The sequence below is a fragment of the Aquarana catesbeiana genome, linkage group LG02 (genome assembly GCF_042186555.1).
Source record: "Aquarana catesbeiana isolate 2022-GZ linkage group LG02, ASM4218655v1, whole genome shotgun sequence".
Lineage (NCBI taxonomy): Eukaryota > Metazoa > Chordata > Amphibia > Anura > Ranidae > Aquarana > Aquarana catesbeiana.
In genome coordinates this window covers 161,717,818-161,741,880 of record NC_133325.1, presented here as the reverse complement: position 1 = coordinate 161,741,880, position 24,063 = coordinate 161,717,818, and the positions used below count along the sequence as shown (strand labels likewise).

Here is a 24,063-nt window from a genome sequence, read left to right as displayed (position 1 = left end):
TTTATCTAGATGGCAACTCACCTCCTCATAGAAGGTTAATAGTTTGGTTTGGCAAGAACGATTCTTCATGAATCCATGCCGATTACTGCTAATGATACCGTTCTTATTACTAAAATCTTGTATATAGTCCCTTATCCCCTCCAAGAGTTTACATACTGTTGATGTTGGGCTAACTGGTCTGTAATTCCCAGGGATGTATTTTGGGCCCTTTTTAAATATTGGTGCTACATTGGCTTTTCTCCAATCAGCTGATACCACTCCAGTCAGTAGACTGTCTGTAAAAATTAGGAACAACGGTCTGGCAATCACTTGACTGAGTTGCCCAAGTACCCTCGGATGCAAGCCATCTGGTCCCGGTGATTTATTAATGTTAAGTTTCTCAAGTCTAATTTTAATTCTGTCCTCTGTTAACCATGGAGGTGCTTCCTGTGTTTTGTCATGAGGATAAACACTGCAGTTTTGGTTACTGAAGCCCCCCGATTCACTCGTGAAGACTGAGGAGAAGAATAAATTCAATACCTTCACCATCTCCCCATCCTTTGTAACCAGATGTCCTTCCTCATTCTTTATGGGGCCCAATATGGTCTGTCCTCCCTTTTTTACTGTTTACATACTTAAAGAATTTCTTGGGATTTTTTTTGCTCTCCTCCGCTATGTGTCTTTCATGTTCTATCTTAGCCGTCCTAATTGCACCCTTACATTTCTTGTTGCATTCTTTATAAAGTCTGAATGCTGAGGATGATCCCTCAACCTTGTATTTTTTGAAGGCCTTCTCCTTTGCTTTTATATGCATTTTTACATTGGAGTTAAGCCACCCAGGATTTTTGTTCGCTCTTTTAAATTACCCAATGGGATACATTGGCTAATGCCCTTATTTAATATGCTCTTAAAGCAAACCCATCTCTCCTCCGTATTCTTTGTTCCTAATATTTTATCCCAATTTATGCCTTTTAGCAAGGTTTGTAGTTTAGGGAAGTTGGCTCTTTTGAAATTCAGTGTCTGTGTTCCCTTCACGTTTCCCATTTGTGTGATTTATACTGAAACTAATTGACCTGTGATCGCTGTTACCTAAATTGACCCGTATTACCACATCCGTGATCAGGTCTGTATTGTTGGTTATCAGTAGATCCAGTAATGTTTTATTTCTAGTTGGTGCGTCTACCATCTGACCCATAAAATTGTCCTGCAAGACATTAAGGAACTGGCGAGCCTTAAATGAATGTGCGGTTCCCTCCGCCCAGTCTATGTCTGGATAATTAAAATCCCCCAATATGATAACACTTCCCATCCTTGCTGCTAATCCAATTTGTGATAGGAGATCCGTCTCCACTTCCTCCCTCAGGTTAGGGGGCCTATAGCATACTCCCAGTATTATTTTCCCCTTAGCTTCATCCCTTTGGAGCTCTACCCATAAGGATTCCACCTCCTCTCTAGCTCCCTCAGTGATGTCATCTCTCACATTCGCTTGTACATTATTCTTGATATATAGGCATACCCCTCCCCCTTTTTTACCCTCTCTATCCTTGCGGTATAAGGTATACCCTTGAATGTTTGCCAGCCAATCATGAGAGCTGTTGAACCAGGTCTCTGAAATTCCCACAAAATCCAAATCCTCCTCGTACAACAGTATCTCTAGTTCACCCATCTTGTCCGCCATGCGCCTGGCATTGGTGAACATGCCACATAGTTTAGACCGGTCGCATATTGTCCTCGTATTGGGTGTTTCGAGATTGCAACTAGGACTTGCTACTATACTCACCTTGTGTTTTTGTGCTTTGGTTAACCTACCACTAATGCCCCCAATACTACCCTCTGGAATATCTTCCGCGTTGGCTATCTCTGTCTCTGGACCCCCCCAATCGCCTAGTTTAAAAACCCCTCTAAGTTTTTGGCCATCTTCATTCCCAGCAGATCTGCACCCTCCTCATTTAGGTGCAGTCCGTCCCTTCTATAGTACCAGTTACCGACTGAGAAGTCAGCCCAGTCCTCCAGGAACCCAAACCCCTCCTTACTACACCAGCTCTTCAGCCACTTGTTTACTTCCCTAATCTCCCTCTGCCTTTCTGGTGTGGCTCGATGTACCGGTAGTATTCCTGAGAATACTACCTTGGAGGTCCTTTTCCTTAATTTAGCTCCCAAGTCCCTAAAATCGTTCTTTAGGACACTCCATCTGCCTCTGACTTTGTCATTGGTGCCAACGTGCACCATGACAGCCGGGTCTTCCCCAGCCCCTCCCAGTAATCTGTCCACAAGATCCGTGATGTGCCGAAGCCGAGCGCCCGGTAGACAACATACTGTTCGGCGCTTCAGGTCTTGGTTACAGATTGCCCTCTGTCCTTCTAAGAATTGAGTCCCCTACCACCAGAATCTGTCTTTCCTTTCCCTTTGCTGCCCCCCCACTCTCACTGGAGGAGTTCTTCCCCCGGCAGCTAGGAGAGTCCCTCAGCTCCAGCAGTGCTGGTCCCTGACTGGTTTCACCAACGTTACTCAATGGAGTGTACTTATTGGGATGCTCCAGTCCTGGATCGGCCTCCCTGGCACTTCCCCCTCTACCCCTCCTGACTGTCACCAATCTACTCTTTGCTAGTGCCTGCACCTCTTTGTCTCCACCCGCTTCTGTGCTGGCCCCTGCCGTGTACGTTCCTGGCTCTCCTTTAGTATGGAGGGACTTCTCAGTGCTGACAGTTGCTTCCCCAGATTCAGATCCTGGGCTTCCAGGGAAACAATGTGCTTACATTTTGCACAGCAGTATTCGCCCTCGATCGGATGATCAAGGAACGCATACATGCAGCAAGATGTACAAAGAGTCGTTTCTCCACACCCGCCGGGTATCGTACCTATTAAATTTAGTGAGGATTTGGGGATTTTACCCTGTCCAAATTACCTAACAGCTAGCTTCCTGGCACTAATACTCAAGACAATACACAGGTACACAACAAGACAATACCCAGGTACTCACAGACCTACGTGCACTCGCAATACTCAAGTATACAGTACACAATACACAAGTACTAACGATCCACACACACTACTCAGAAAACACTCAGGTACTCACACTACACAGGTACTATGACCCCTGTTATAACCTCCGGTTTTAAACTCTGGTTTTTAACTCACCACTTGGACCAAGTTCCACAGCCTCAGACTGAGCAGGCTCAGAATGAGTCCTACACACAGTTATATAGGCACCTGTGAGCAATTAACCACCCCCCTTAATTCTCATGGGTATTTTTTTTTTTTTTTTTAATAGTTCTTGCCCAACTGTAGTATCCTGGATTTATGGTTGTCCTGAGGAGGAGTGTTATTTCCCTTAAAAATGTCTTTGTAAAAGCTAGAGTGTGCATGGTTACACCCACTGTAATTCTAACTTAAACTAGCTAATCAAGACAAGTACCCAATAAAACACAGCAAAAACAGATTTTTTTTCCTAGATGACAGAATTGCCACTTCAAAGCTACTTGGACTCTAAATAGGTTTACCAAGTAATTTAATAGAATAGCTGCACCTTAATAATGCTTGTCTTCATACTGGACTAATTCAATTCAGAAGCCCTTCTCATGACTTTTATACAGCACATGCCTAACAATTGACATGCAGTACCCATTCCATGGCTGGACAGGGCTGTCCTGATAACCTCTAAAAGAAGACACTACTGCACCAACTGAATTCCACTTGGATAATGGAGGGTCTGTTTTTTCAGGGGGGTTTCTAAATAGGACAGCCTAGGCTGGAGGGAATACGAGATAGATAGATAGATAGATAGATAGCTCTATCTATATCACACAAAAAACTTCCCCTGCATACCTAGCTTTACAATAAAAAAAAAAAAAAAAAAAAAAAACACCCCACAACAACTTTGCTATTAGGAATACTTCTGTTGAGAAGTTTGGCTGACTACAACCCACTGCTGGCTACAGAATGCACAAAAACAATTTTTTTTTTTTTTTTTTTTTTCAAACTGCATTCTTACAACACATGACAATACTGTATATGCATTTTTGGTCTGAAAAAAAATGAATTCAAATACCCAAATCATTAGCAGACACTTTAGAATTCTCTCGTTCCCCAGCACAACAAATTTTGGTGCAGGCAACAAAATCATGTAACCTTTTAGCACCAAGTACACAAATCTGTTGCATGGAAAAGTTGCGATAGTAGGAACAACCTAATGCTGCCCACAAAACTGGTGCAGCACTTGGGTTGTACACCCTTTCTGGCAGCAGGTCTTTGGAATAATCAAATTACTTCCACATCCATCTCTCGGACAACCCAGCTATTGTCCTCTTGAACCTGACTCCTCTATCCAGGAAATTATACCATAAAATTGCTTCTTTAACATCTTCTAAAAATTGCTAGAGCCTGTATCACTAGTGTGTGGAAACAGTCCTCACCTGCTGTCACACAATGGCTTTCCAGAGCCAGACATACAACACTTGGAACAACTTTACTATTGCCCTAGGGATGAATCTGAGGAACCTGGGGATAGTTGGTTCTTCTGGGATCTATTCTGATAGTACCATCAGAACTGGCAGAATGTTCTCCCAGCCACCCTCTGCTCCCTGGTCCTTTTTATACCTGGAGTTGAAAAGCCCAAGAGGCACAAACAACTAGTGGAGTGCACCTTAACCACTTCACCTCCAGAAGATTTACCCCCTTCATTCCTAGGCCCTTTTTTTGCAATACAGCACTGTTACTTTGACAACTGTACCCAAATAAAATGCATGTCCTTTTTTTTCTTTTGATGCCATTTGATCACCTTTTATACTAGAAAAAGTACAACCAACAATTTTTTACTTTCTGCTCAAAAATACATCCAATAAAAGTAGAAAAATCAAATTTCTTCAATGTAGGCAATTATGTATTCTGCTACTTTCTTTTAAACCAAAAGTTATAGCATCTACAAAACTATGGGATATTTTTATTCATTTTTTTTAACCACTTGAGGTCCGGGCCATAGCCGAATGACGGCTACAGCGCGGACCTCAATCTCCGGGAGGCCGTCATAGGACGTCCTCCCCTTTCCTCGTTCCCCGTGCGCGCTCATGTGGACACAGCCAGTCAGATTGCGGTAAACTGGCCAATCACAGCGGCCATTTACAGCGCGATCGCCGGTGCCAATGAGAGATGATCTCAAATGTAAACATATGAGATCATCTCTCATTGCCGTCTCTCTCTCTCCTCACAGAGAGACCGTGTGTGAGGAGAGAGAGGATAGCTGCAGTGATCTGTGCCTTCAGTGAGTTTTACATCATATTTTAGTGTGGTAAAAGTGATCAAATAGTGCCCAAACAGTGCAGTGGGATCTGTGCCAATCAGTGCCCACCTGCGCCAATCGGTGACCACCTGCGCCATTGGTGATCAGTGTCCAGACATCTGTGCACATCTGCAATCAGTGCCCACCTGTGCCACCTCATTGGTGCCCACCTGTGCCCATCAGTGCCGCCTCATCAGTGCAATCAGTGCCCATCTGCCATAAATCAGTCCCCATCTGTGCCACCTCAGTGCACATCTGTGCAATCAGTGCCACCTCATCAGAGCAGGCTTAGCACACACCTGTGAAGTCGCATCATCACCAGCAAGCATGTCAAAAAGAGAGTCTTTTCCTCCGAGGAGGCATACCATATTCTTTCCCAGGCCGACGAGAGCAACGGGGAGCTCTCTTGTTCGGATTCCATTTCAAACTCCGATTCTGAGTCGGACGTCAATTATGAGCCAGTCCTCAGTAGTGGAACACTGAGTGACTCAGAGGAGGAAGATATTCGGCCCGCCAAACGAAGGCGTTCTAGTGAGGAGGCAGTGCCATCCACCAGCACCGCAGTGCCTCCGCAAGAAAGGCCAAGGACCCATGCCAGCCTTCCCTATGCCCTTCAAAACCCCTTGTGGCTTTCTCCTAATTCAGGAGAAGCCAACATTCCCCCTTTCACTGCCCAGCCAGGAGTCCAGGTGGACACGGAAAATTTTTCCCCAATCAATTTTTTTGATTTAATTTTTACAGAGGACATGCTATCAACAATTGTGGCCCAGTGCAACCTTTATGCACAGCAATTTATTTTAAATAATCCAACGTCTTATTATGCCTGTCCCTACGAATGGAGAGACCTAACGGTGGAGGAGGAGTTGAAGGTTTTTTTAGGCCTCACAAAAAAAAAAAAAAAAAAAAAAAAAAAAAAAAAAAAAAAAAACCACAAACAAACACACACACACCTTGAATTCCTATTGGTCAACCCACCCCATGCCAATCTTCTCCAAGGTAATGTCCAGAACCAGATACCAAATGATAATGAGGTTCCTTCATTTCAATGATAACACCCAGTGCCCTCCCCAAAATGACCCAAATTATGATAGGCTTCTCAAAATTCGGCCAATATTAAATTTTTCTTAAGTATTCCCCCAGCTGTTTACCCCGGACCAAGATATATGTGTGGGTGAGTCCCTTGTTAAATTTAGTGGCAGGCTTAAAATCAAACAATTTATTCCCATCAAAAGGGCCCGCTATGGGGTGAAGGTATACAAATTATGTGACCGAGTCACAGGGTACATGTATGCCTTCAAAGTGTACAAAGGGAAGGACACCCAGCTGCAACCCCCTAATTGCCCAGACTACTTGGGATCAAGCGGGAAAATTGTTTGGGACCTGATATACCCCCTACTGGAAAAAGGCTACCACCTGTATGTAGACAACTTCTACACATCTCTGCCCCTGTTCCACAACCTTCACCGGAAGAAGACGCCTGCATGTGGCACCGTAAAAAGGAACCGGAAGGGCTTTCCTCAAAGTCTTGTCAATAAGCGGTTGAGGAAAGGAGAAATGGCAAGTCTGCGGAACAAGGAGATTTTGGCAGTGAAGTGGAGGGACAGAAGAGATGTCTACATGTTGTCTTCAATCCACAATGACACCTTCGTGGAAATCCCTAGAAGAAATGGCCCCATCCAAAAACCAAAATGAGTTTATGAATACAATTTGTTCATGGGGGGAGTCGACTTCAATGACCAAATGTTGGAACCATACCTTGCCACAAGACGGACATACCATTGGTATAAGAAAGTCGCAATTTATTTTTTTCAATTGGCCATATACAACTCATATGTAATTTACCGCAACTCTACCCAAAACTCCAAACGCTTCCTTGGGCTACCAGGAGGAAATTTACACTGCCCTTATATTCCCGAACGGCCCCCCAGAAACCATCCGATCAGATGTTCTTAGTCGACTCTCCGAACGCCACTTTCCAGATAGACTCCCTCCCAGACCAAAAAAAAAAAAAAGTAAGGTGTGTACCAGAGCAGGAGTCAGAAGAGACCTCTTATTACTGTGCCCAATGCCCTTCCGAACCAGGCCTCTGCATAGGTGAATGTTTTCGCCGTTACCATACGTCAATAAATTATTAGTAAAGTATGGTAACGTAATCCTCAGTTCCTGCCTTCACACACCTTCACAACCCTTATGCCACTGCCTGCTCTGTAACTGACCCTGGGTTGTTATTCGACCATGCTTCTGCCAAACAATTCTGTACATACCTCTGCCTGATCTGGAGCTGACCTTGGACTGTTTGACCATGATATTTGCCTGCCTCTTTGACTGATCTTGTACCCTGCAACTGGACTAGTGGGATTCAACACAGGGGTCTCACATATGTGAGGGGCTCCAGAATTGTTTTTCTGGATGAAGAAAACAATTTTTTGTTTTCTCATTCCTAGATTAGGGTCTGGAGACTCGGAGGCTTCAAAGAGATTTGGGTGGGAGAAGCCTCTACCCCTGTCCCCATTCTGTCCTGAATGAGGCCCTACTGCTGCCTGTAGGACTTACTGCAATTATGTCCCTGCCTGTTGCGCTGACCACACCACATGTTCATGCCTACTACCAGGACCAATATTTATGACACTTCTGACAATATCTCTGCCTGCACTGACCCTGGACTGTATATGGACAGTATCCCTGCCCGCTGCCTGGACCAGTACTATCCTCCTGTGTACAACTGCGCTAAAACCACAGGTAATCTTTTGTTTACACTTTGCTCAGCATAATGTATTTTGGGGTGTAATTCTTGGTATGTGCATGCTATGTGTCCCTGGAACACCTGAGGGTGTTCCTTGCATGTTGGATCTCTGTATGTGGTCAGGCTGTGTAGAAGTCTGACACACATGGTATCGCCATACTCATTTTGTGGGTGTTTCTATTGTCCTGGTGCTCCAGGGCCTTCAAAAGTGTAATAGGTGGTTGAGAAATGTGATGTGTAATTTATGCTCCTAGAACACCTGATGGCGCTCCCTGCATGTTGGGCCTCTGTATGTGCCCAGGCAGTGAAAAAATACCACACATGTGGTATCGTTATACTCAGGAGGAGCAGCAGAATGTATTTTGGGGTGTCATTTGTGGTATGCACATGCCATGTGAGAGAAATAAGCTATTACAATGCCAATTTTGTGAAAAAATAAAATAAAAATCTTAATATTGCAAAGAATTGTGGGAAAAAATTACAACTTCAAATAACTCACCATGCCTCTTAATACCTTGAAAGGTCTACTTTCCAAAAAGGGGTCATTTGTACTTTCCTGGCTTGTTAGGGTCTCAAGAAATGAGATGGGCCACCAGTACATCAGATGTGATACATTTTTTATGATTTGCACCATAGCTTGTAGACTCAAACTTTCACACAGACCAAATATACACTAATTTTGGGTTATTTTTACCAAAGATGTGTAGCAGTATAAATTGTGGCCAAAATGTATGAAGAAAAATTAACAATTTGCTAAGTTTTATTACAGAAATTAAGAAAAGTGTTTATTTCAAAATTTTCGGTCTTTTTTCATTTATAGCGCAAAAAAATAAAAAACCCAGAGGTGATCAAATACCACCAAAAGAAAGCTCTATTTATATGGAAACAAGGACAAAAAAATCATTTTTTGGGTAGAGTGTTGCATGACTGAGTAATTGTCATTCAAAGTGTGAGCATTGAAAGCTGAAAATTGGTCTGGACAGGAGGGTTTACGTGCCCAGTAAGCAAGTGGTTAAACCAGTAATGGCCGCAATCTCAACTTAAAGCGGGACTGCAATATTGCAGCAGACAAAAATCAGACACTTGACACTTTTTTGGGGAATAGTGATATTACAGTGATCAGTGCTAAAAATATGCACTGTCACTGTACTAACACTGGCAGGGAAGGGGTTAACATCGGGTTAAACCATGTGCCTAGCTAATGTTTCAGTGTAGTGGGGGGAGGTGCCTTTACTAGTAGAAGTCATGGAGCAGCGTTTCCGCTTTACAGAACACAGGATCCATGTCTTCTATACTGACAGAATGACAATTACATTTGTCAAAAGTATTGGGGCACCTGCATTTTACACACAAACTTTAATGGCATGCCAGTCTTAAGTCTGTAGGGTTCAATATAGAGTTGGCCCACCCTTCACTGCTATAACAGCTTCAATTCCTTTTCAAAGACTGCCCACAGGAATGTTTCTTACAGAAGTGCATTTGTTTGGTCAGACACTGATGTTGAGTGAGAAGGCCTGGCTCGCAGTGTCTGCGCTAATTCATCCCAAAGGTGTTCTACCGGGTTGAGTTCAGGACTCTGTGCAGGCCAGTCAAGTTCCTCCACCCCAAACTCACTCATCCACATGATATTGCCAAAAGTGTGGGGGGGAGATTATGATGTGAGGTTGTGTTACAGAGGTTGGGCTTGGTCCCTTAGTTCCAGTGAAGGAACTCTTAAGGCGTCAGCATACCAAGACATTTTTGACAATTTCATGCTCCTAATTTTGTGGGAACAATTTGGGGATGGCCCCTTCCTGTTCCAACATGACTGCGCACCAGTGCACAAAAACAAGGTCCATAAAGACATGGAGGAGTAAGTTTGGGGTGAAGGAACTTGACTGACTGGCACAGAGTCCTGACCTCAACCTGGTAGAACACCTTTGGGATCAATTAGAGCAGAGAATGTGAGCCAGGCCTTGTCGTCCAACATCAGTGCCTGACCTCACAAATGCGCTTCTGGAAGAATGGTCAAATGGTCCCATAGACACTCCTAAACCTTGTGGACATCCTTCCCAGAAGAATTGAAGCTGCAAAGGGTGGGTCAACTCAATATTAAACCGTATAGACTAATGGCCCGTACACATGATCCATATATCGTACGACAGATCGTATTACCTTTTTCGCTTAATAGTCACAAGTAGAAATTGAATAGGTAAATAAAGTCTCGTATGACAAAAAAAAAATATATATATATATTTAGAAGTGATGTCATGTGTTGTAATGCATTTGTATTGTATTTTCGGGCGACAATTATACCGGCTGAATGAAAATCGTATGATCTGAAATCGTACGAGGAAAATTTTCATGCATGTCCGATCGAATAATATCGGATGAACTGTCGTGATTGGCTGTCGAAAGTAGTGTACACACGATCCAAAAATCATACGATTCTTCCTCGGACGACAGTTTTCATACAATATTCGGATCGTGTGTACGGGCCAAAAGTCTGGGATGCTATTAAAGTTCATGTGCGCGTAAAGACAGGCATCCCGATACCATTTGTGTTATTATACGCACATCCCCTTTTAGCAACAAGCAATGTACACAGATGCGATCCTGAATGCAGGGTATTCTGTGTCCAGGATCAAAACAATGTCATGCAGTCTCCATATGTTGACTAGAAATTCTGCTGTAAGTGTCCATCTACAATATTTAGACATACACACATCACAACCATATCACACCACTTGTCTCTCTTCCCCCCTCACCCACCCAATAGAATTATTTTTAAACAATAGATGTAGGAGAAAAAGTTTGGTTTAATGTAAAGCATATCTAAACTCTTCTTCCCCTCGATTGCTTTAGATAGAACTGAGAAGGGTTAGAACCTTTGCCTGGTCTTTATTGCTATGCTTTTGCTGCTGGGATTCACACAAGTTGTTCTGGTGTCCTGTCACTGTGACAGAAAGGTATGCAATATCGATCTATCGTAAAACCTTGGTTTCAGAGCATTTTGCAAGACAAGCAAAAATGTTTTTTTAAAACATTTTGACTTGATATACAAGTAGCATCAACTTAGTATAAAAGAGAAGTGCCTCCAAGTGTAGCACTATGGTTACGTTTAATGAAGGTACAACATTTAGCAACTCACATGCTTGACGATTAGTATGCAGGCATCTGGGGTAAAGCAGTCCACATAGACTTTCCACCCAGTCATCTTTTCCACACTTTCAGATCGGTCTACTGCAGGGTAGTCTTCCCGGTCATGATTGCAGACCGACAGTGGTGAGCCGGCGGTGCGGAGGACCGTCTATGTGGACATATTTTCCCCAGAGGTTTGCATACTTAGATGTGCCTCTTTTAATCAACCACGCGAGTTGCTAAATTTTGTACCTTCATTAAACCATATTGCTACTCTAAGACCCCTTTCACTCTGAGCCGCCCCAGGCATTAGCGGTAAAGCGGCGCTATTTTTAGCACCGCTTTACCGGTGCTATTCGGCCGCTAGCGGGGCGGTTTTAACCCCTGCTAGCAGCCGAAAAGGGGTTAAATCCGCCCACAAAATGCAGCGGAGCTTTCACGGCGCTGCCCCATTGTTTTCAATGGGCAGGAGCAGTGTATTCATCGCTCCTCCACAGCTGCAAAGAAGCTGCTGGCAGGACTTTTTGTGACGCCCTGCCAGCACTCAGGCTTTCACACTGGGTTTGCTGCTGAGGCTTTTTACAGGCGCTATTTTTAGCGCTGTAGCACCTGAAAAACGCCTCATTGTGAAAGGGGTCTTAGAGGCGCCTCTCCTCTACACTGTAACTCCTGAAATTTTGCTTCTAATCCCCTTGTGGGTGGACATGTTATTTTTACACAACCTGGTCACGTTGCTATAATCTTTTTAGATGGACTATAAACTGAAGGACCTATGAATAAATGGTTGTGGAACGAATCATCTGAGTGTCCATCATTTCTTATGGGGAAATTCGCTTTGATATACAAGTGCTTTGGATTACAAGCATGCTTCCGGAATGAATTATGCTTGCGATCCAAGGTTTTACAAAAAAAAAAAAAAAAAAAAATTATGAATGCGGCCATCACATCTAAGTTAACAAGCTGCACTATAGAAAGGGTTTGCTTTTGGGATTAACACTTTAAGGATTTGAAAGACTTAGAAACAGTCCCTTTTAAATTTTGCTCTATAGGACACTTACCAGGCAAGATCATCAATTGAGGCCTTGTTTACACTGGCAAGAAAACATCCATAAATTTAAAAGGTTTTTAGTGGTATACATTTTTTTTTTTTTTTTGGTGCATTCAGTTTAGCTGCATTTTGAGACAACAGAAATCGGTCCATCTAGAGACAAGTTAAAGCAGAGCTCTGCAAAAATAAAAAAAAAGTCAGCAGCTACAAATACTGCAGCTGCCGACTTCTAATAAATCGGACACTTACCTGTCCCAGGGTCCAGCAATGCACGCCAAGGGGGTTGGGGGAATGAAACCCCTCCTCTCTGTGGCACCGGCATTGTAACTGTGTGGGCGCCCGGCTGTGGCTTCACACCCACAAGCCGCAACATGTCCCAGATGATTGCCAAGAGGAGGGGAGGGAGGGAGAGGTGATCTCCCTTCTGGTGTTGCCGTGAGGAAGTGGGAGCTGGGAGGGTGTCCGCTCCCAACACCTCCAAATAAATAAAAAAAATTTAATGAGAGAGAAATTTTATATATATATATATATATATATATATATATATATATATATATATATATATATATATATATATATATATATATATATATATATATATATATATATATATATATATATACACACATACACACACACGCCAAATGTGGCATGTTAGGGGGTCAGCAGAAGTTCCATTTTTGGGTGGAACTCCACTTTAAATACTCTACTCTGAACGCATCAAAACACATGCAAATGCAGGGGAACTTGATCTGGGAAGCAGAACGTGTTTATACTTCCCAGATCGTTTCTTCTGTTTTTAAATAAACCAAGCGCAGGAGGCTGGTGAGAATGGAGCCTCAAAGAGGTCACCACCATCTCCATAGTCTAGAAAACTGGTGTTGTTGCTCGCTGCGGCTAATCACATCAGGTAGTTTAGTAAAATGAGACCTTCTTTGCATATCATATAACTTACACACAGGAGGGAGTACAGCTGCAGCACCATTGTTCTATAATAACATCCACACATACATACCTGGACGCACACCCACACACAAGTCATGGTACTTTAAGCATAAACATTGCCCAGCCTGGGGGGCCAGTCAGTGTTCCTCCAGATACTCACCAGCCAATGTCCCCCTAGTACACAGCACAATCTCCTAGTCCTCCTAGCACACAGCACAGGTTGAGCAGCAAACACACAATAATGGGACAGGTGCAGAGCGGCATTAATCAGCCTCCCTCCACCACACCCACCTGTAACCCTTCTCTGCCCGGCTGCTTCCGGATTACATCATTCTGGAAAGCAAAGTGTTTACATTACATCATTACAGGCTCCCTAAACTTGGTGCACATTAAAAGCTCATTGTCAGGTCACTTATGACAGCAGAATTGCATATGTTCATGTTCAAATGCTTAAGTCACACTACTTCTGGTGTTTGGTTTATTTAAACGCAGGAGAAACGACTGGCGAAACAGTACTTCCCAGATCCAGCTCTCTCGTGTTTAAATGTAATTGCATTTACATATGTTTACATGTGTTTAGACACCTTAAGGGCCCATTCACTCCAGAAACTGCCCACAACTTACTTTGGCTGCATGTTTACATGCATTTGAAGCACACTTAACGTGCTCTTGAATACGTTTTGCATGTATTTTGCGCTGCAATTAGCACTGTGTTCGCAGTGCATTTTTCTATTCATTTTTGGGCTTGGCTTTCTTGGCTTAAAGAGGCGCTGTGCGGTGTGGGTGCTGTGTGTTTGAAGCGCGTTTGTAGTGCGTTCCCTGCATTTGAGATGTGGAAAATGCAGCATGCCCTACTTTTTTTTTAAATGCGCTGAACTGCACTACAATGGTGTGAACTGTGCCCATAGGATTACCTTGATTTTGGGCTGTCTATGCAGTTGGAGTGCAGTTCAAATGTATCAAACTACAGCCAACTGCGTTCGGTGTGAAAGGGTCCTCAGAATATCAAATCTGCTGTTGGACACACAGAATTCTGTTTTCTGTAAATGTACCCCAACTGAATGCACCTAAACACACATATGCAAAGTACAAATTATACCATTTTGGGTTCTTGCACATGGCCATATGTTAGAGCATAAGGCTGTACAGAGTAAAATACAGTATCTCACAAAAGTGAGTACACCCCTCACATTTTTGAAAATATTTTATTATATCTTTTCATGTGACAACACTGAAGAAATTACACTTTGCTACAATGTAAAGTAGTGAGTGTACAGCTTGTATAACAGTGTAAAGTTGTTATCCCCTCAAAATAACTCAACACACAGCCATTAATGTCCAGGGCTTTTTTTCTCAGAGAATAGGTGCAGGAACTCCCTCTGCCTGAGTCACCCCTTGTCTCTGCCCCTTACTCACCTCTGACCACCGTCCCTTGATTCCACCCCCCTACCCACCTACCAGTACTGCCCCTTTTAGAGAATACAGAACCAAGTATTGTTTTGTGGTGCTAAATCATTTATATGGAACATGTTGATGATTAAAAAGCAGTAAAATAGATCCCCTGCAGTCAGCAAAAATAGAATCCCAGCAATAGATCCCCACACAACAATAGACTCCCCCAGCAACAATGGACTCCACCCCAACAACAATAGATTCCCTGCAGCAACTACCCACAACAAAGTATCACACCCAGTAACAAAATATCCATCCAAGCAACATTAGACCCCCCCCAGCAGCAACAACAGATCTTTCAGCAGCCAGCATCAATTGATCCTCCAGCACACCCCACACCCCATGCTATTACATACATTCAGTGCTGGAGGTGCCGGAACTGCGTTCCCCTGCGTTCCCGCTGAAAAAAAGCCCTGTTAATGTCTAAACCGCTGGCAATAAAAGTGAGTACACCCCTAAGTGAAAATGTCCAAATTGGGCCCAAAGTGTCAATATTTTGTGTGGCCACCATTATTTTCCAAAATTGCCTTAACACTTTTGGGCATGGAGTTCACCAGAGCTTCACAGGTCGCCACTGGAGTCCTCTTCCACTCCTCCATGATGACATCACAGAGCTGGTGGATGTTAGAGACCTTGCGCTCCTCCGTCTTCTGTTTGAGGATGCCCCACAGATGCTCAATAGGGTTTAGGTCTGGAGACATGCTTGGCCAGTTCATCACCTTTACCCTCAGCTTCTTTAGCAAGGCAGTGATCGTCTTGGAGGTGTGTTTGGGGTTATCATGTTGGAATACTGCCCTGCGGCCCAGACTCCGAAGGGTGGGGATCATGCTCTGAACCAAATAAGTTTATCTTGGCCTCATCAGACCACAGGACATGGTTCCAGTAATCCATGTCCTTAGTCTGCTTGTCTTCAGCAAACTGTTTGCAGGCTTTCTTGTGTATCATCTTTAGAGGCTTCCTACTGGCATGACAGCCATGCAGACAAATTTGATGCAGTGTGTGGTTTATGGTCTGAGTACTGACAGGCTGACCCCTCACCCCTTCAACCTTTGCAGCAATGCTGGCAGCACTCATCTTTTTCCCAAAGACAACCTCTGGATATGATGCTGAGCATGTGTACTCAACTTCTTTGTTCGAACCAGGGCGAGGCCTGTTCTGAGTGAGACCTGTCCTGTTAAACCACTGTATGGTCTCGGCCACCATGCTGCAGCTCAGTTTCAGGGTCTTGGCAATCTTCTTATAGCCTAGGCCATCTTTATGTAGAGCAACTATTCTTTTTTTAGCTCCTCAGGGAGTTCTTTGCCATGAGGTGCCATGTTGAACTTCCAGTCACCAGTATGAGAGAGTGAGCGAAAACACCAAATTTAGCACACCTGCTCCCCACATCTGAGACCTTGTGACACTAACAAGTCACATGACCCCGGGGAGGGAAAATGGCTAATTGGGCCCAATTCGGACATTTTCACTTAGGGGTGTAGGGGGACAGCAAATTTACACTGTTATACAAGCTGTACACTCACTACTTTACATTGTATCAAAGTGTCAGTTCTTCAGTGTTGTCACATGAAACGATATAATAAAATATTTACAAAAATGTGAGGGGTGTATTCACTTTTGTGAGATACTGTACATCTGTATTTGCGGCACCCTGGATCCACAGCTCCTGCGTAATTATTTTTATAGACATGTATTGCAGAGTACGCTGTACACAGCTATACGCTCATAAATGCCGGTACTTATGTTTACACATATAAATGTTTTTTCATGAGCACAAAATTTTGCGTTCACAATAATACATCCATACATATTTGCGACACAATTACAGGAGTAATTTACGCTGTACAGCTACATTCCCTAATATACGGCTGTGTGCAAGTGCCCTAAGGACTCATACAAATCTGTACTGATTCCTTAGACCCCTTTCACGCTGGGGCCGCGGCCACATTAGCGTTAAAGTGCTGCTCGTTTTAGCGGCGCTTTAGCGCTGTTTAAACAGCACTTTTTGGCTGCTGGACCCCAAAGAAGGGGTTGAAAACTCCAGTTTCGCAGCACTTTCAAATCGCTTTTCAGGTGATTTGAAAGCACTGCCCATTCATTCCCATGGGCAGGGCATTTTGGGAGAGCTAAATACAGCGCAAACTATCCCAAACCGCCCCAAAGAGGCTGCTTGCAGGACTTTTCGGAGCGTCCCGCAAACGCACCGCCCCAGTGTGAAAAGACACACTTGAATGAAAGGGAGGTGGCTTTCAGGCGCTTAGAAGAGGCTATTTCCAGCGTGACTGGGAAGTCACGAGATTGTGACGAAACCGGTAGGAGGAGCTTGATCGGCTGACGAGGAACTAAGCAAGGAGTCTCTTGCAGCACAGGCTTAGGACAGGGTGAACGCCGGGAACCGGGGCTGCAGATTTGGTCTCTAGGTGATGTTATCACCCCTCTGTCTATAAGTATATCAAGGAGTGTTTTTATTATGAAAAATGTGAGTGTAAATCTATGTGGAATTTAAGTTGCAATAAACCTGTTTTAAAAGTTATCACACTATTGCAAGCTTCTATTGTTTTCTACATGTGTTATATATGAGAAGACTGCTGATAGCCAGAAGGAAGCAGTGGCTGTTGATCTGCATTTTAATCAGGAGAAAGGAGTGATCCTAGTATCAGCATTTATTCCAAAATTAGTCACCACAGGAAAGAGGAATCATAGGAGGATCTTTTCAAGCTGATAATAATATTTATCACAGGCTTTTATATAAAGCCCTTAAGGTGAGGGCACATCTGGTGGAGGGTATGTGCACATTGCATGAAGATATCATCACCATCATCACGTTTTATGTCTTATGTTTTCATAATGGACTTTTGAAATATTATATTATTAACCACTTGCCGACCGCCACATGTACATATACGTCGGCAGAATGGCATGGACAGCCAAATGGGCGTACAGGTACATCCCTTTAAATTTGCCGACCGTGTGGTCATGTGCGCACCGCCGGCAGCACGCGTTCAACCCTGCCGTGAGCTCCGTGAGTGTGCTCGCGGGTCCCACGTACTCGATGTCTGCGGGATACCCGCGATCGCCTCATGGAGAGGAAGAACAGGGAAATGTTTGTTTACATCAGCATTTCCCCTTTCTTCCTCTCCCTGTAATTGGGATCGGTGATCAGTGTTGTGTCACACATAGCCCACCCCCCCCACAGTTAGAACACATCCCTAGGACACACTTAACCCCTGCAGCGCTCCCTCCTAGTTAACCCCTTCACTGTCAGTCACATTTACACAGTTATCAATGCATTTTTAATTGCACTGATCGCTGTATAAATCTGAATGGTCCCAAAATAGCGACAAAAGTGTCCGATGTGTCCTCCATAATGTCGCAGTCACAATAAAAATCGTTGATCGCCGCCATTACTAGCAAAAAAAAAAAATATTAATAAAAATGCCATAAAACTATCCCCTATTTTGTAGACGCTATAACTTTTGAGCAAACCAATCAATAAACGCTTATTACGTTTTTTTACCAAAAATATGTAGAAGAATACGTATCGGCCTAAACTGAGGAAAAAACATGTTTTTTCATATATTTTTTGGGGATATTTATTATAGCAAAAAGTAAAAAAATATTGCTTTTTTTCAAAATTGTCGCTTTTTTTGTTTATAGCGCAAAAAATAAAAACCTCAGAGGTGATCAAATACCAATGTCAGTTAAAGCGACGCAGTGCCGAATCGCAAAAAGTGCTCTGGTTTTTGGCCAGCCAAATGGTCCGGGGATTAAGTGGTTAAGGTTTTGTTTGCAATACACGGAGCATGTGCACTTTATTTATATATCTTTTTGGACATTTATTAATTACCTTTGCATCACAGGATATATTTTCTGGTTATTTATTGTATTTGTGCTACACATGTATATTAGTTTTATAGTTATTTCATTTATTTTATTCTTTAGTGCCACACATTTGATATACCAGTTTGCATACGGTATGCAACTCTTTGTTCTGGAAGCAGTACAGGGACTTCCCTTCTGCTGCCAGAAGAAAATCAAGTCGGGTGTACAGGAAACCTTGTATTTTTATCAATGAATACAAAGCATTCTATGATTGGCTGCCATGGAAAGGTGAGAGGACGATGTCACAATCTCCACTCATTTTGAGGAAGGCTGAGAATAGCAGAAAAGTGCTCAGCCCAATTTGATTTTGTTCTAGCAGCAGATGGGAAGTCCCCATATTTAAAAAGCTGACATAAATACTAAAGGGAATTAATGGTTACAGCATACACTTTCATTTTAGAACACCAGCATTGTAATAACAATACAAACAATAGTTATTTTTGACAAACTTGTATACGCTTGTTGTGAGTGCTGCCTGTCTGCTGGCCATCTCTTTCCACAACTTCCTGGATTCCCTGTAAGGTTTGCAGCTTCTCCACTGCTGTTTACTTTTAACCACTTGTTGCCCCACCTGCTGCAGGCTCAGCAACCTACTTGTACATCGTTGACCACATGTGCATTGGCGCACCTGGGGTGCACAGCAGCTCGATCCTGTGGCACAGAAGATCATGGTGCTCAAGACACAGCCACTGCGAGCAGCTGGGGTATCATGTGATCGCTATGATTGATCATAGCGATCACATGATTAGAATGTCAGCTTCCATTTATGACTGTTTTGCTTGCTATTGTGATTCTGTGATTAGCCCACAGTTATTACATGATGCTGTTGGAAGAACAACATGTAATGTAAAGTTGTTAATAAACTGACAACACTGTATGCATTATACCTATCTATGCAGCAGGTGGCGCTGTAGTATTATAGTGTATAGTTCATGTTTTCTATTATATAATAGGATGTATTTTCTATCTCAGTGCATGTACTTGTATATTCCTGTTTCCTGTTCATGTTTCTCATGTTTTAAGACATTTATTGCTAATCTTCCATAAAAACAAAGCTACTGCTGCATACAACAAGCTTCCAATGCTTAATTTAATAAATACTCTGCACAATAGGCATCCGGGCAAATCACAGCACCCTATATCATGTGATTAGCTGTAGCCAATCATAGATCACAAGCTATCATGAATGGCAGCTAAAACTATCGCTTATAACAGTTATCATCACTGTTATAAGCAATATTAGTGTAAAAGAAAAATCCCTAATCATCCCCCCAGAGTAGTACAGTGTCGCTATGGTGACACTAAACTACTCTGATGACAGGATATAAAAATGTAAAAAAAAGAAAAAACTCTTAAAATAATATAAATATATATTTTTAAATTGAATAAAAAAAAGTATTTCACCAGTCATAGGGTGATGCTGTACTGCACTGGTGACACTATGTAAAAAAAATTGTGAAAAAAAGACAAATGTTATCTAATTTCTTCATTTTCCAAGAAACTGTGACAAAAAATGACACCTTCAAAAAACTCGCCATGGCTCTTACTAAATACCTTGGACTGTCTACTTTCCTTAAAGGGGTAATTTGAGCATTTGTACTGTCCTGGCATTTTAGGGCCTTAAGAAACAAGGTCCTCAGTACATCAGGAGTAATCAATTTTCAAATATATACAGTACATACCATAATTTGTAGACGCTAAAACTTTTACACAAACCAAAATTTACCAATTTTGCATCAAAGACATGTAGCAGAATACATATAATATACCATATATTCGAGTATAGGTCGATCCGAATATAAGCCGAGGCCCCTAATTTACCACTGTTGTCTGTGTTTCCCAGGCAGAGAGCCAACACAGGGAAATACAGACAACGCTGGCCTGTGAGAGCAAATAGGTGGATGTCCATTTTAAACCGCATTATTGAGGTGGAAAGAGACTGAAGATCATCACAGAGGTGTGTTACCCGAGGAAAATCCCACCAAGGGGGACACCACCATCTGGATACAACTATTATGCCTGTTACCCCTGCAGGGGTGAGGCGCTCTGGTGAGTGCAAACATAAGAGGGGGACACTGAAGAAGGAGGGGAGCACTGCAAAGTCACCTTATTCTTCCTGCAAAAGCCACCTTATTTTTTGCACCTTGTTCTCCCTGCAAAAGTCACCTTAATTTTTTGCACAGATCACTTTTTTCACAGACTGTTATTTGCTTTTGATTGGACACATCTTATCAGAATTTATTTTCTTTTTGATATATTAGTCGTGATATTTTTTGGGACGAATTTATGCTTGGAAATAGCACATGTCACTTTAGGTGTATTTTTGGATACAACACATGGTATGTTCATTTTTACATAATTTTTGCACGATTGTTTATGGACTTTTGATATTTTTTTTTTACAATTTTTAGAAATGAGTGGAATTTCACATAATTGTTTATTATTTATTTTCTATTTTTGGATGCACATTTCACTTTAATAGGAGTATTTACATTGCCTATCACAATAGGTCATATCTATACCCTTTCCATATATATATTATATATCTTTTATCATATGATTTATCTAAGTTTGCACCTATGAACAGCGCCACTTTCCCTTTCCTTGCGTTTACATGTAGCAGAATACATTTTGGCTTACATTTATGAAGAAATTTGATTTTATTGAATATGTTTTATAACAGAAAAGTAGGAAAAGTTTATAGTTTTTTTCGATATTTTTACATTTATATAGCAAAAAATAAGAAAACCCAGTGGTGATTAAATACCACCAAAAGAAAACTCTAATTGTGTGAAAAAACTGATAACATTTTAATTTGCGTACAGTGTTGCATGACTAAGCAATTACCAGTTAAAGGAGCACACAGCTGAATAGCAAAAAATGCCCTGATCATGGAGGTGGTAACATTTTTTGGAGGTCAAGTGGGTAGATCTAAGGACTACATATCCCATGGTACCTTGCTACCTGCAATCAGTGATTCCTGTGGTAAGATTTCCTCCAAAAAAAGTTGATGTGTAAAGTAGGAGGTACCAAGGTCAAGAAAGTGGAGAAATTTAAATCTAATAGTATAGGAAAGGATTATGATATTAACCATTTCCTTACATGTAATACAAAACATGTTGTATATTTACTCACTTGTCCTTGTGGGAAACAATATATAGGGAAGACAACACATAGACTAAGAGACAGATTTAAGCTAGTTTTACATTATACAATTTTCTTATTCATTTTCCATTAGATTTACCTTCAACTATATAGTGCAAGGGCCTGCCTGATAGCATACAAATTGAAAGTGTTTAGGTTTGACCTCTTATTATGTGGTTTTGGTAAATCTAAAGGAAAATAGTATAATGTATGGTCAGCATTAAGGAGCATGTTTACAATATCTCACGTGGTTTTAAAGAACAGCCTCTCTTACTCTCTACCATTTACACGTTGCTACACGCACTATTACATGCTCAACCCCCCTCTTACACCAGGAAGTGGTCCACAGATCTGGGTAGGGAACTTCGCTTAGTGGACTGGCAAAAGTCATACTATATCACGCACAAGTCTTCAATATCTTGCTATAACCAAGAGAAAAGCTTCAAACTTCTTTCCTGATGGTACAGGGATCCTCAATCTCTCCACAAAATATTTCCATCTGTACCTCCCTCATGTTGGAGATGCGGATCAGCAGATGGAAGTTATTTGCATATATGGTGGGATTGTACATTCATTCAGCCCATATGGTCCCAGGTTTTCTCCGTATATAGCAGTCTATATGACCGGCCTCTGTAGCCCTCCCCAGAAATAGCTTTACTATCCATGCTCCCTGGCTCCATAGCCTCACAGAAACATACCTTATTACGGCTGCCAGACAGATTATACCCCTATTTTGGAAAACTACCACTAGTCCCCCCTGGCCTTATGGGTTTCTACGGTCAATGACATCATGCGCATGGAGGAGATGATAGCCCTAGATAATGATACTTTTGATAAATTTAAGATTTTATGGCTCCTATGGATTGACTACTCTGCATCGGACTTCCTGAAAACCTTGTTGACATCCCAAGGTCCTCCCGGACATCCATCCTAACTACTCCCTACAGGTTTTGTTGCACCAGGGTCTGCCCCAATCCCCCCTTACCTTTACCCCTGTCCTCTCTTCCATTTCCCTGTCTTCCCCCTACTTTTCTTTTCCCTCCTTCTTTATTATGAATATAATTTCTTACTTCACAGTCCAATGTTATATCCTTTGACCAGATTAGGCTGCATGTCTCCTTGAACAGATTATTACCATCTGCTTTTATTGGATGGTTGGGTATTTATATTCTGGTTGACGTAACTTTATGTTATATAATGGAAATGTGACATGCCTTGTACTATTCTTGTTATTGACATCTGACTAATACTTCTGTGATCTTATTTTGTTAATGATAATAAAACATATTCGACTCTAAAGAACAGCCTCTCAGCTCACTTCAGAAGGTGCCACCACAAGAATCCTAGAGGTTCGAGTTTTTGTGCTATAGATAAAATAGATCCGCACTGGAGAAGTTCTAATAAGACAAGGCAGGTTTCCAGACTAGAAACATACTGGATATACCAATTGAAAACCTCTGCACCACTGGGACATTGAATTAGATATCAACTGCTTTATACATACTAGTTAAGATTCATATGCCATTCTAGTGGTTAACATCTTGATTGTTTGGTATCCAACAACAATTCATTTTTATTTAATTTCATATTCATTTTAGATTTCCATTTTCAGGTGTTATATGCATTTTTTATATATATAATTTCATGTTCCTATTTTTTGTAGGGATGTTTTAAGGTATGCATTTTGGTATTTGGAGCCAATTTTATAAAGGATTTTTTTAATATATATGTTTATATGTGGATTCTATTATATATATATATTATATTATTATTATATTATATATATATATATATATATATATATATATATATATATATATATATATATATATATTATTATTATTATATTATTATATATATGCTATTGGACGGATCCATGAGATCTTGATTCGTTTTTGTTGGATTAACATGACATGTCAACACAGAGTGTGTGTGGGGACCCACACACATATATGCCGCCTATTTAGGGCTGATGGTGGTAATGTTGTGTAAGTACAATTAAATGGATATTGATTTTAACTGTCATTTTTACCTTATAATAAAATACGTATACCTTTAATTTAACGATATTTAATTTAACAATATCTGAGTCTATCTATCGATCCATGTAGTCCCATTATATTATGACCTTTGAACTTGTTCTTTGATTTCCGCTATATCTCCTATATAGGAGATATCAATGCATCTGTGTTAAAATGGCCAATAAGACTACAAGAAAATGGCCACTATTTATAATTACATAGTTACATAGTAGGCGAGGTTGAAAAAAGACACAAGTGCATCAAGTCCAACCTATGTGTGTGATTTTATGTCAGTATTACATTGTATATCCCTGTATGTTGTGGTCATTCAGGTGCATATCTAATAGTTTTTTGAAATTATCAATGCTCCCTGCTGAAACCACTGCCTGTGGAAGGGAATTCCACATCCTCACCGCTCTTACAGTAAATAATCCTCTACGCAGTTTAACTACTTCAA

General features: G+C 41.7%; 1 protein-coding gene across 2 annotated transcripts in view; it reads right to left on the bottom strand.

Moving 5' to 3' along the window:
- The window catches only part of SMAGP (small cell adhesion glycoprotein), a 46,236-nt gene that overhangs the window by 5,591 nt on the left and 16,582 nt on the right, over positions 1-24,063 (bottom strand). Inside the window, exon 1 of one of the 2 annotated variants that reach the window (XM_073613708.1) lies at positions 13,271-13,424. The exons of the other annotated variant lie outside the window; for it this stretch is intronic. The gene's annotated coding sequence lies outside the window, so the exon portion shown is untranslated. Of the gene's footprint in view, positions 1-13,270; positions 13,425-24,063 lie in introns of those variants that run through there. 2 annotated transcript variants of the gene reach the window in all.